The sequence below is a fragment of the Heterodontus francisci genome, unplaced genomic scaffold, assembly GCF_036365525.1.
Source record: "Heterodontus francisci isolate sHetFra1 unplaced genomic scaffold, sHetFra1.hap1 HAP1_SCAFFOLD_895, whole genome shotgun sequence".
NCBI lineage: Eukaryota > Metazoa > Chordata > Chondrichthyes > Heterodontiformes > Heterodontidae > Heterodontus > Heterodontus francisci.
This window is the reverse complement of record NW_027141935.1, coordinates 227,521-238,896: the sequence shown is the minus strand read 5'-3', so window position 1 is coordinate 238,896 and position 11,376 is coordinate 227,521.

Below are 11,376 nucleotides of genomic sequence, written 5' to 3'. Positions count from 1 at the left end.
AGAGTCCTCAATCTGATCAAACACCTCACTGTAATTGTGATAAACTGTAATCTCTGATATCCTACACTGGGATAGAGTCTTCAATCTGATCAAACAGCTCACTGTAACTGTGATAAACTGTAATCTCTGATATCCTACACTGGGATAGAGTCTTCAATCTGATCAAACACCTCACTGTAATTGTGATAAACTGTAATCTCTGATATCCTACACTGGGATAGAGTCTTCAATCTGATCAAACAGCTCACTGTAACTGTGATAAACTGTAATCTCTGATATCCTACACTGGGATAGAGTCCTCAATGTGATCAAACAGCTCACTGTAACTGCGATAAACTGTAATCTCTGATATCCTACACTGGGATAGAGTCTTCAATCTGATCAAACAGCTCACTGTAACTGTGATAAACTGTAATCTCTGATATCCTACACTGGGATAGAGTCTTCAATCTGATCAAACAGCTCACTGTAATTGTGATAAACTGTAATCTCTGATATCCTACACTGGGATAGAGTCTTCAATCTGATCAAACAGCTCACTGTAATTGTGATAAACTGTAATCTCTGATATCCTACACTGGGATAGAGTCTTCAATCTGATCAAACACCTCACTGTAACTGTGATAAACTGTAATCTCTGATATCCTACACTGGGATAGAGTCCTCAATCTGATCAAACAGCTCATTGTAACTGTGATAAACTGTAATCTCTGATATCCTACACTGGGATAGAGTCCACAATCTGATCAAACAGCTCACTGTAACTGTGATAAACTGTAATCTCTGATATCCTACACTGGGATAGAGTCCTCAATCTGATCAAACAGCTCACTGTAACTGTGATAAACTGTAATCTCTGATATCCTACATTGGGATAGAGTCCTCAATCTGATCAAACACCTCACTGTAACTGTGATAAACTGTAATCTCTGATATCATACACTGGGATAGAGTCCTCAATCTGATCAAACACCTCACTGTACCTGTGATAAACTGTAATCTCTGATATCCTACACTTTGATAGAGTCCTCAATCTGATCAAACACCTCACTGTAACTGTGATAAACTGTAATCTCTGATAACCTACTCTGGGATAGAGTCCTCAATCTGATCAAACACCACACTGTAACTGTGATAAACTGTAATCTCTGATAACCTACTCTGGGATGGAGTCCTCAATCTGATCAAACACCTCACTGTAACTGTGATAAACTGTAATCTCTGATATCATACACTGGGATAGAGTCCTCAATCTGATCAAACACCTCACTGTAACTGTGATAAACTGTAATTTCTGATATCCTACACTGGGATAGAGTCTTCAATCTGATCAAACACCTCACTGTAATTGTGATAAACTGTAATCTCTGATATCCTACAATGGGATATAGCCCTCAATCTGATCAAACACCTCACTGTAACTGTGATAAACTGTAATCTCTGATATCCGACACTGGGATAGAGTCCTCAATCTGATCAAACACCTCACTGTAACTGTGATAAACTGTAATCTCTGATATCATACACTGGGATAGAGTCCTCAATCTGATCAAACACCTCACTGTAACTGTGATAAACTGTAATCTCTGATATCCTACACTGGGATAGAGTCCTCAATCTGATCAAACACCTCACTGTAACTGTGATAAACTGTAATCTCTGATATCCGACACTGGGATAGAGTCCTCAATCTGATCAAACACGTCACTGTAACTGTGATAAACTGTAATCTCTGATACCCTACACTGGGATAGAGTCCTCAATCTGATCAAACACCTCACTGTAACTGTGATAAACTGTAATCTCTGATATCCTACACTGGGATAGAGTCCTCAATCTGATCAAACACCTCACTGTAATTGTGATAAACTGTAATCTCTGATATCCTACACTGGGATAGAGTCTTCAATCTGATCAAACAGCTCACTGTAACTGTGATAAACTGTAATCTCTGATATCCTACACTGGGATAGAGTCTTCAATCTGATCAAACACCTCACTGTAATTGTGATAAACTGTAATCTCTGATATCCTACACTGGGATAGAGTCTTCAATCTGATCAAACAGCTCACTGTAACTGTGATAAACTGTAATCTCTGATATCCTACACTGGGATAGAGTCCTCAATGTGATCAAACAGCTCACTGTAACTGCGATAAACTGTAATCTCTGATATCCTACACTGGGATAGAGTCTTCAATCTGATCAAACAGCTCACTGTAACTGTGATAAACTGTAATCTCTGATATCCTACACTGGGATAGAGTCTTCAATCTGATCAAACAGCTCACTGTAATTGTGATAAACTGTAATCTCTGATATCCTACACTGGGATAGAGTCTTCAATCTGATCAAACAGCTCACTGTAATTGTGATAAACTGTAATCTCTGATATCCTACACTGGGATAGAGTCTTCAATCTGATCAAACACCTCACTGTAACTGTGATAAACTGTAATCTCTGATATCCTACACTGGGATAGAGTCCTCAATCTGATCAAACAGCTCATTGTAACTGTGATAAACTGTAATCTCTGATATCCTACACTGGGATAGAGTCCACAATCTGATCAAACAGCTCACTGTAACTGTGATAAACTGTAATCTCTGATATCCTACACTGGGATAGAGTCCTCAATCTGATCAAACAGCTCACTGTAACTGTGATAAACTGTAATCTCTGATATCCTACATTGGGATAGAGTCCTCAATCTGATCAAACACCTCACTGTAACTGTGATAAACTGTAATCTCTGATATCATACACTGGGATAGAGTCCTCAATCTGATCAAACACCTCACTGTACCTGTGATAAACTGTAATCTCTGATATCCTACACTTTGATAGAGTCCTCAATCTGATCAAACACCTCACTGTAACTGTGATAAACTGTAATCTCTGATAACCTACTCTGGGATAGAGTCCTCAATCTGATCAAACACCACACTGTAACTGTGATAAACTGTAATCTCTGATAACCTACTCTGGGATGGAGTCCTCAATCTGATCAAACACCTCACTGTAACTGTGATAAACTGTAATCTCTGATATCATACACTGGGATAGAGTCCTCAATCTGATCAAAGACCTCACTGTAACTGTGATAAACTGTAATTTCTGATATCCTACACTGGGATAGAGTCTTCAATCTGATCAAACACCTCACTGTAATTGTGATAAACTGTAATCTCTGATATCCTACAATGGGATATAGTCCTCAATCTGATCAAACACCTCACTGTAACTGTGATAAACTGTAATCTCTGATATCCGACACTGGGATAGAGTCCTCAATCTGATCAAACACCTCACTGTAACTGTGATAAACGGTAATCTCTGATATCCTACTCTGGGATAGAGTCCTCAATCTGATCAAACAGCTCACTGTAACTGTGATGAACTGTAATCTCTGATATCCTACACTGGAATAGAGTCTTCAATCTGATCAAACAGCTCACTGTAACTGTGATAAACTGTAATCTCTGATATCCTACTCTGGGACAGAGTCCTCAATCTGATCAAACAGCTCACTGTAATTGTGATAAACTGTAATCTCTGATATCCTACATTGGGATAGAGTCCTCAATCTGATCAAACACCTCACTGTAACTGTGATAAACTGTAATCTCTGATATCCTACACTGGGATAGAGTCCTCAATCTGATCAAACAGCTCACTGTAACTGTGATAAACTGTAATCTCTGATATCCTACATTGGGATAGAGTCCTCAATCTGATCAAACACCTCACTGTAACTGTGATAAACTGTAATCTCTGATATCATACACTGGGATAGAGTCCTCAATCTGATCAAACACCTCACTGTACCTGTGAAAAACTGTAATCTCTGATATCCTACACTGGGATAGAGTCCTCAATCTGATCAAACACCTCACTGTAACTGTGATAAACTGTAATCTCTGATAACCTACTCTGGGATAGAGTCCTCAATCTGATCAAACACCACACTGTAACTGTGATAAACTGTAATCTCTGATAACCTACTCTGGGATGGAGTCCTCAATCTGATCAAACACCTCACTGTAACTGTGATAAACTGTAATCTCTGATATCATACACTGGGATAGAGTCCTCAATCTGATCAAACACCTCACTGTAACTGTGATAAACTGTAATTTCTGATATCCTACACTGGGATAGAGTCTTCAATCTGATCAAACACCTCACTGTAATTGTGATAAACTGTAATCTCTGATATCCTACAATGGGATATAGTCCTCAATCTGATCAAACACCTCACTGTAACTGTGATAAACTGTAATCTCTGATATCCGACACTGGGATAGAGTCCTCAATCTGATCAAACACCTCACTGTAACTGTGATAAACGGTAATCTCTGATATCCTACTCTGGGATAGAGTCCTCAATCTGATCAAACAGCTCACTGTAGCTGTGATGAACTGTAATCTCTGATATCCTACACTGGAATAGAGTCTTCAATCTGATCAAACAGCTCACTGTAACTGTGATAAACTGTAATCTCTGATATCCTACTCTGGGATAGAGTCCTCAATCTGATCAAACAGCTCACTGTAATTGTGATAAACTGTAATCTCTGATATCCTACATTGGGATAGAGTCCTCAATCTGATCAAACACCTCACTGTAACTGTGATAAACTGTAATCTCTGATATCCTACTCTGGGATAGAGTCCTCAATCCGATCAAACACCTCACTGTAACTGTGATAAACTGTAATCTCTGATATCCTACACTGGGATAGAGTCCTCAATCTGATCAAACAGCTCACTGTAATTGTGATAAACTGTAATCTCTGATATCCTACACTGGGATATAGTCCTCAATCTGATCAAACAGCTCACTGTAACTGTGATAAAGTGTAATCTCTGATATCCTACACTGGGATAGAGTCCTCAATCTGATCAAACAGCTCACTGTAATTGTGAAAACTGTAATCACTGATATCCTACACTGGGATATAGTCTTCAATCTGATCAAACTGCTCACTGTAACTGTGATAAACGGTAATCTCTGATATCCTACACTGGGATAGAGTCCTCAATCTGATCAAACAGCTCACTGTAACTGTGATAAACTGTAATCTCTGATACCCTACACTGGGATAGAGTCCTCAATCTGATCAAACAGCTCACTGTAACTGTGATAAACTGTAATCTCTGATATCCTGCACCTGGATAGAGTCTTCAATCTGATCAAACTGCTCACTGTAATTGTGATAAACTGTAATCTCTGATATCCTACTCTGGGATAGAGTCCTCAATCTGATCAAACAGCTCACTGTAATTGTGATAAACTGTAATCTCTGATATCCTACATTGGGATAGAGTCCTCAATCTGATCAAACACCTCACTGTAACTGTGATAAACTGTAATCTCTGATATCCTACTCTGGGATAGAGTCCTCAATCCGATCAAACACCTCACTGTAACTGTGATAAACTGTAATCTCTGATATCCTACACTGGGATAGAGTCCTCAATCTGATCAAACAGCTCACTGTAATTGTGATAAACTGTAATCTCTGATATCCTACACTGGGATATAGTCCTCAATCTGATCAAACAGCTCACTGTAACTGTGATAAAGTGTAATCTCTGATATCCTACACTGGGATAGAGTCCTCAATCTGATCAAACAGCTCACTGTAATTGTGAAAACTGTAATCACTGATATCCTACACTGGGATATAGTCTTCAATCTGATCAAACTGCTCACTGTAACTGTGATAAACGGTAATCTCTGATATCCTACACTGGGATAGAGTCCTCAATCTGATCAAACAGCTCACTGTAACTGTGATAAACTGTAATCTCTGATACCCTACACTGGGATAGAGTCCTCAATCTGATCAAACAGCTCACTGTAATTGTGATAAACTGTAATCTCTGATATCCTACACTGGGATAGAGTCCTCAATCTGATCAAACAGCTCACTGTAACTGTGATAAACGGTAATCTCTGATATCCTACACTGGGATAGAGTCCTCAATCTGATCAAACAGCTCACTGTAACTGTGATAAACTGTAATCTCTGATATCCTACACTAGGATAGAGTCTTTAATCTGATCAAACACCTCACTGTAACTGTGATAAACTGTAATCACTGATATCCTACACTGGGATAGAGTCCTCAATCTGATCAAACAGCTCACTGTAACTGTGATAAACTGTAATCTCTGATATCCTACAGTGGGATAGAGTCCTCAATTTGATCAAACAGCTCACTGTAACTGTGATAAACGGTAATCTCTGATATCCTACACTGGGATAGAGTCCTCAATCTGATCAAACAGCTCACTGTAACTGTGATTAACTGTAATCTCTGATATCCTACACTGGGATAGAGTCTTTAATCTGATCAAACACCTCACTGTAACTGTGATAAACTGTAATCACTGATATCCTACACTGGGATAGAGTCCTCAATCTGATCAAACACCTCACTGTAACTGTGATAAACTGTAATCTCTGATATCCTACAGTGGGATAGAGTCCTCAATCTGATCAAACAGCTCACTGTAACTGTGATAAACTGTCATCTCTGATATCCTACACTGGTATAGATTCTTCAATCAGATCAAACAGCTCACTGTAACTGTGATAAACGGTAATCTCTGATATCCTACACTGGGATAGAGTCCTTAATCTGATCAAACAGCTCACTGTAATTGTGATAAACTGTCATCTCTGATATCCTACACTGGGATAGAGTCCTCAATCTGATCAAACAGCTCACTGTAACTGTGATAAACTGTCATCTCTGATATCTTACACTGGGATAGAGTCTTCAATCTGATCAAACACCTCACTGTAACTGTGATAAACTGGAATCACTGATATCCTACACTGGGATAGAGTGCTCATTCTGATCAAACACCTCACTGTAACTGTGAGAAACTGTAATCACTGATATCCTACACTGGGATAGAGTCCTCAAACTGATCAAACACCTCACTGTAATTGTGATAAACTGTAATCTCTGATATCCTACACTGGGATAGAGTCTTCAATCTGATCAAACACCTCACTGTAACTGTGATAAACTGTAATCACTGATATCCTACACTGGGATAGAGTCCTCAATCTGATCAAACACCTCACTGTAACTGTGAGAAACTGTAATCACTGATATCCTACACTGGGATAGTGTCCTCAATCTGATCAAACACCTCACTGTAATTGTGATAAACTGTAATCTCTGATATCCTACACTGGGATAGAGTCCTGAATCTGATCAAACACCTCACTGTAATTGTGATAAACTGTAATCTCTGATATTCTACACTGGGATAGAGTCTTCAATCTGATCAAACAGCTCACTGTAACTGTGATAAACTGTAATCTGTGATATCCTACACTGGGATAGAGTTTTCAATCTGATCAAACAGCTCACTGCAACTGTGATAAAGTGTAATCTCTGATATCCTACACTGGGATAGAGTCCTCAATCTGATCAATCAGCTCACTGTAATTGTGATAAACTGTAATCTCTGATATCCTACACTGGGATAGAGTCTTCAATCTGATCAAACAGCTCACTGTAAGTGTGATAAAGTGTAATCTCTGATATCCTACACTGGGATAGAGTCTTCAATCTGATCAAACAGCTCACTGTAACTGTGATAAACGGTAATCTCTGATATCCTACACTGGGATAGAGTCTTCAATCTGATCAAACAGCTCACTGTAATTGTGATAAAGTGTAATCTCTGATATCCTACATTGGGATAGAGTCCTCAATCTGATCAAACAGCTCACTGTAACTGTGATAAACGGTAATCTCTGATATCCTACACTGGGATAGAGTCTTCAATCTGATCAAACAGCTCACTGTAACTGTGATAAACTGTAATCACTGATTTGCTACACTGGGATAGAGTCCTCAATCTGATCAAACAGCTCACTGTAACTGTGATAAACGGTAATCTCTGATATCCTACACTGGGATAGAGTCCTCAATCTGATCAAACAGCTCACTGTAACTGTGATAAACTGAAATCTCTGATATCCTACACTGGGATAGAGTCTTTAATCTGATCAAACACCTCACTGTAACTGTGATAAACTGTAATCACTGATATCCTACACTGGGATAGAGTCCTCAATCTGATCAAACACCTCACTGTAACTGTGATAAACTGTAATCTCTGATATCCTACAGTGGGATAGAGTCCTCAATCTGATCAAACAGCTCACTGTAACTGTGATAAACGGTAATCTCTGATATCCTACACTGGGAAAGAGTCTTCAATCTGATCAAACAGCTCACTGTAACTGTGATAAACTGTAATCACAGATTTCCAACACTGGGATAGAGTCCTCAATCTGATCAAACAGCTCACTGTAACTGTGATAAACGGTAATCTCTGATATCCTACACTGGGATAGAGTCCTCAAGCTGATCAAACAGCTCACTGTAATTGTGAAAACTGTAATCACTGATATCCTACACTGGGATATAGTCTTCAATCTGATCAAACAGCTCACTGTAACTGTGAGAAACGGTAATCTCTGATATCCTACACTGGGATAGAGTCCTCAATCTGATCAAACAGATCACTGTAACTGTGATAAACTGTAATCTCTGATATCCTACACTGGGATAGAGTCCTCAATCTGATCAAACAGCTCACTGTAACTGTGATAAACTGTAATCTCTGATATCCTACACTCGGATAGAGTCCTCAATCTGATCAAACTGCTCACTGTAATTGTGATAAACTGTAATCTCTGATATCCTACACTGGGATAGAGTCCTCAATCTGATCAAACAGCTCACTGTAACTGTGATAAACGGTAATCTCTGATATCCTACACTGGGATAGAGTCCTCAATCTGATCAAACAGCTCACTGTAACTGTGATAAACTGTAATCTCTGATATCCTACACTGGGATAGAGTCTTTAATCTGATCAAACACCTCACTGGAACTGTGATAAACTGTAATCACTGATATCCTACACTGGAATAGAGACCTCAATCTGATCAAACAGCTCACTGTAACTGTGATAAACTGTAGTCTCTGATATCCTACAGTGGGATAGAGTCCTCAATCTGATCAAACAGCTCACTGTAACTGTGAGAAACGGTAATCTCTGATATCCTACACTGGGATAGAGTCTTCAATCTGATCAAACTGCTCACTGTAACTGTGATAAACTGTAATCACTGATTTCCTACACTGGGATAGAGTCCTCAATCTAATCAAACAGCTCATTGTAACTGTGATAAACTGTAATCTCTGATATCCTACACTGGGATAGAGACCTCAATCTGATCAAACAGCTCACTGTTACTGTGATAAACTGTAATCTCTGATATCCTACAGTGGGATAGAGTCCTCAATCTGATCAAACAGCTCACTGTAATTGTGAAAACTGTAATCACTGATATCCTACACTGGGATATAGTCTTCAATCTGATCAAACAGCTCACTGTAACTGTGATAAACGGTGATCTCTGATATCCTACACTGGGATAGAGTCTTCAATCTGATCAAACAGCTCACTGTAACTGTGATAAACTGTAATCTCTGATATCCTACACTGGGATAGAGTCCTCAATCTGATCAAACAGCTCACTGTAACTGTGATAAACGGTAATCTCTGATATCCTACACTGGGATAGAGTCCTCAATCTGATCAAACTGCTCACTGTAACTGTGATAAACGGTAATCTCTGATATCCTACACTGGGATAGAGTCCTCAATCTGATCAAACAGCTCACTGTAACTGTGATAAACTGTAATCTCTGATATCCTACACTGGGATAGAGTCTTTAATCTGATCAAACACCTCACTGTAACTGTGATAAACTGTAATCACTGATATCCTACACTGGGATAGAGTCCTCAATCTGATCAAACAGCTCACTGTAACTGTGATAAACGGTAATCTCTGATATCCTACACTGGGCTAGAGTCCTCAATCTGATCAAACAGCTCACTGTAACTGTGATAAACTGTAATCACTGATTTCCTACACTGGGATAGAGTCCTCAATCTGATCAAACAGCTCACTGTAACTGTGATAAACGGTAATCTTTGATATCCTACACTGGGATAGAGTCCTCAATCTGATCAAACAGCTCACTGTAACTGTGATAAACTGAAATCTCTGATATCCTACACTGGGATAGAGTCTTTAATCTGATCAAACACCTCACTGTAACTGTGATAAACTGTAATCACTGATATCCTACACTGGGATAGAGTCCTCAATCTGATCAAACACCTCACTGTAACTGTGATAAACTGTAATCTCTGATATCCTACAGTGGGATAGAGTCCTCAATCTGATCAAACAGCTAACTTTAACTGTGATAAACGGTAATCTCTGATATCCTACACTGGGATAGAGTCTTCAATCTGATCAAACAGCTCACTGTAACTGTGATAAACTGTAATCACTGATTTCCGACACTGGGATAGAGTCCTCAATCTGATCAAACAGCTCACTGTAACTGTGATAAACTGTAATCTCTGATATCCTACACTGGGATAGAGTCCTCAATCTGATCAAACAGCTCACTGTAATTGTGAAAACTGTAATCACTGATATCCTGCACTGGGATATAGTCTTCAATCTGATCAAACAGCTCACTGTAACTGTGAGAAACGGTAATCTCTGATATCCTACACTGGGATAGAGTCCTCAATCTGATCAAACACCTCACTGTAACTGTGATAAACTGTAATCTCTGATATCCTACAGTGGGATAGAGTCCTCAATCTGATCAAACAGCTCACTTTAACTGTGATAAACGGTAATCTCTGATATCCTACACTGGGATAGAGTCTTTAATCTGATCAAACAGCTCACTGTAACTGTGATAAACTGTAATCACTGATATCCTACACTGGGATAGAGTCCTCAATCTGATCAAACACCTCACTGTAACTGTGAGAAACTGTAATCACTGATATCCTACACAGGGATAGTGTCCTCAATCTGATCAAACACCTCACTGTAATTGTGATAAACTGTAATCTCTGATATCCTACACTGGGATAGAGTCCTGAATCTGATCAAACACCTCACTGTAATTGTGATAAACTGTAATCTCTGATATCCTACACTGGGATAGAGTCTTCAATCTGATCAAACAGCTCACTGTAACTGTGATAAACTGTAATCTGTGATATCCTACAATGGGATAGAGTTTTCAATCTGATCAAACAGCTCACTGTAACTGTGATAAACTGTAATCACTGATTTCCGACACTGGGATAGAGTCCTCAATCTGATCAAACAGCTCACTGTCACTGTGATAAACTGTAATCTCTGATATCCTACACTGGGATAGAGTCCTCAATCTGATCAAACAGCTCACTGTAATTGTGAAAACTGTAATCACTGATATCCTGCAC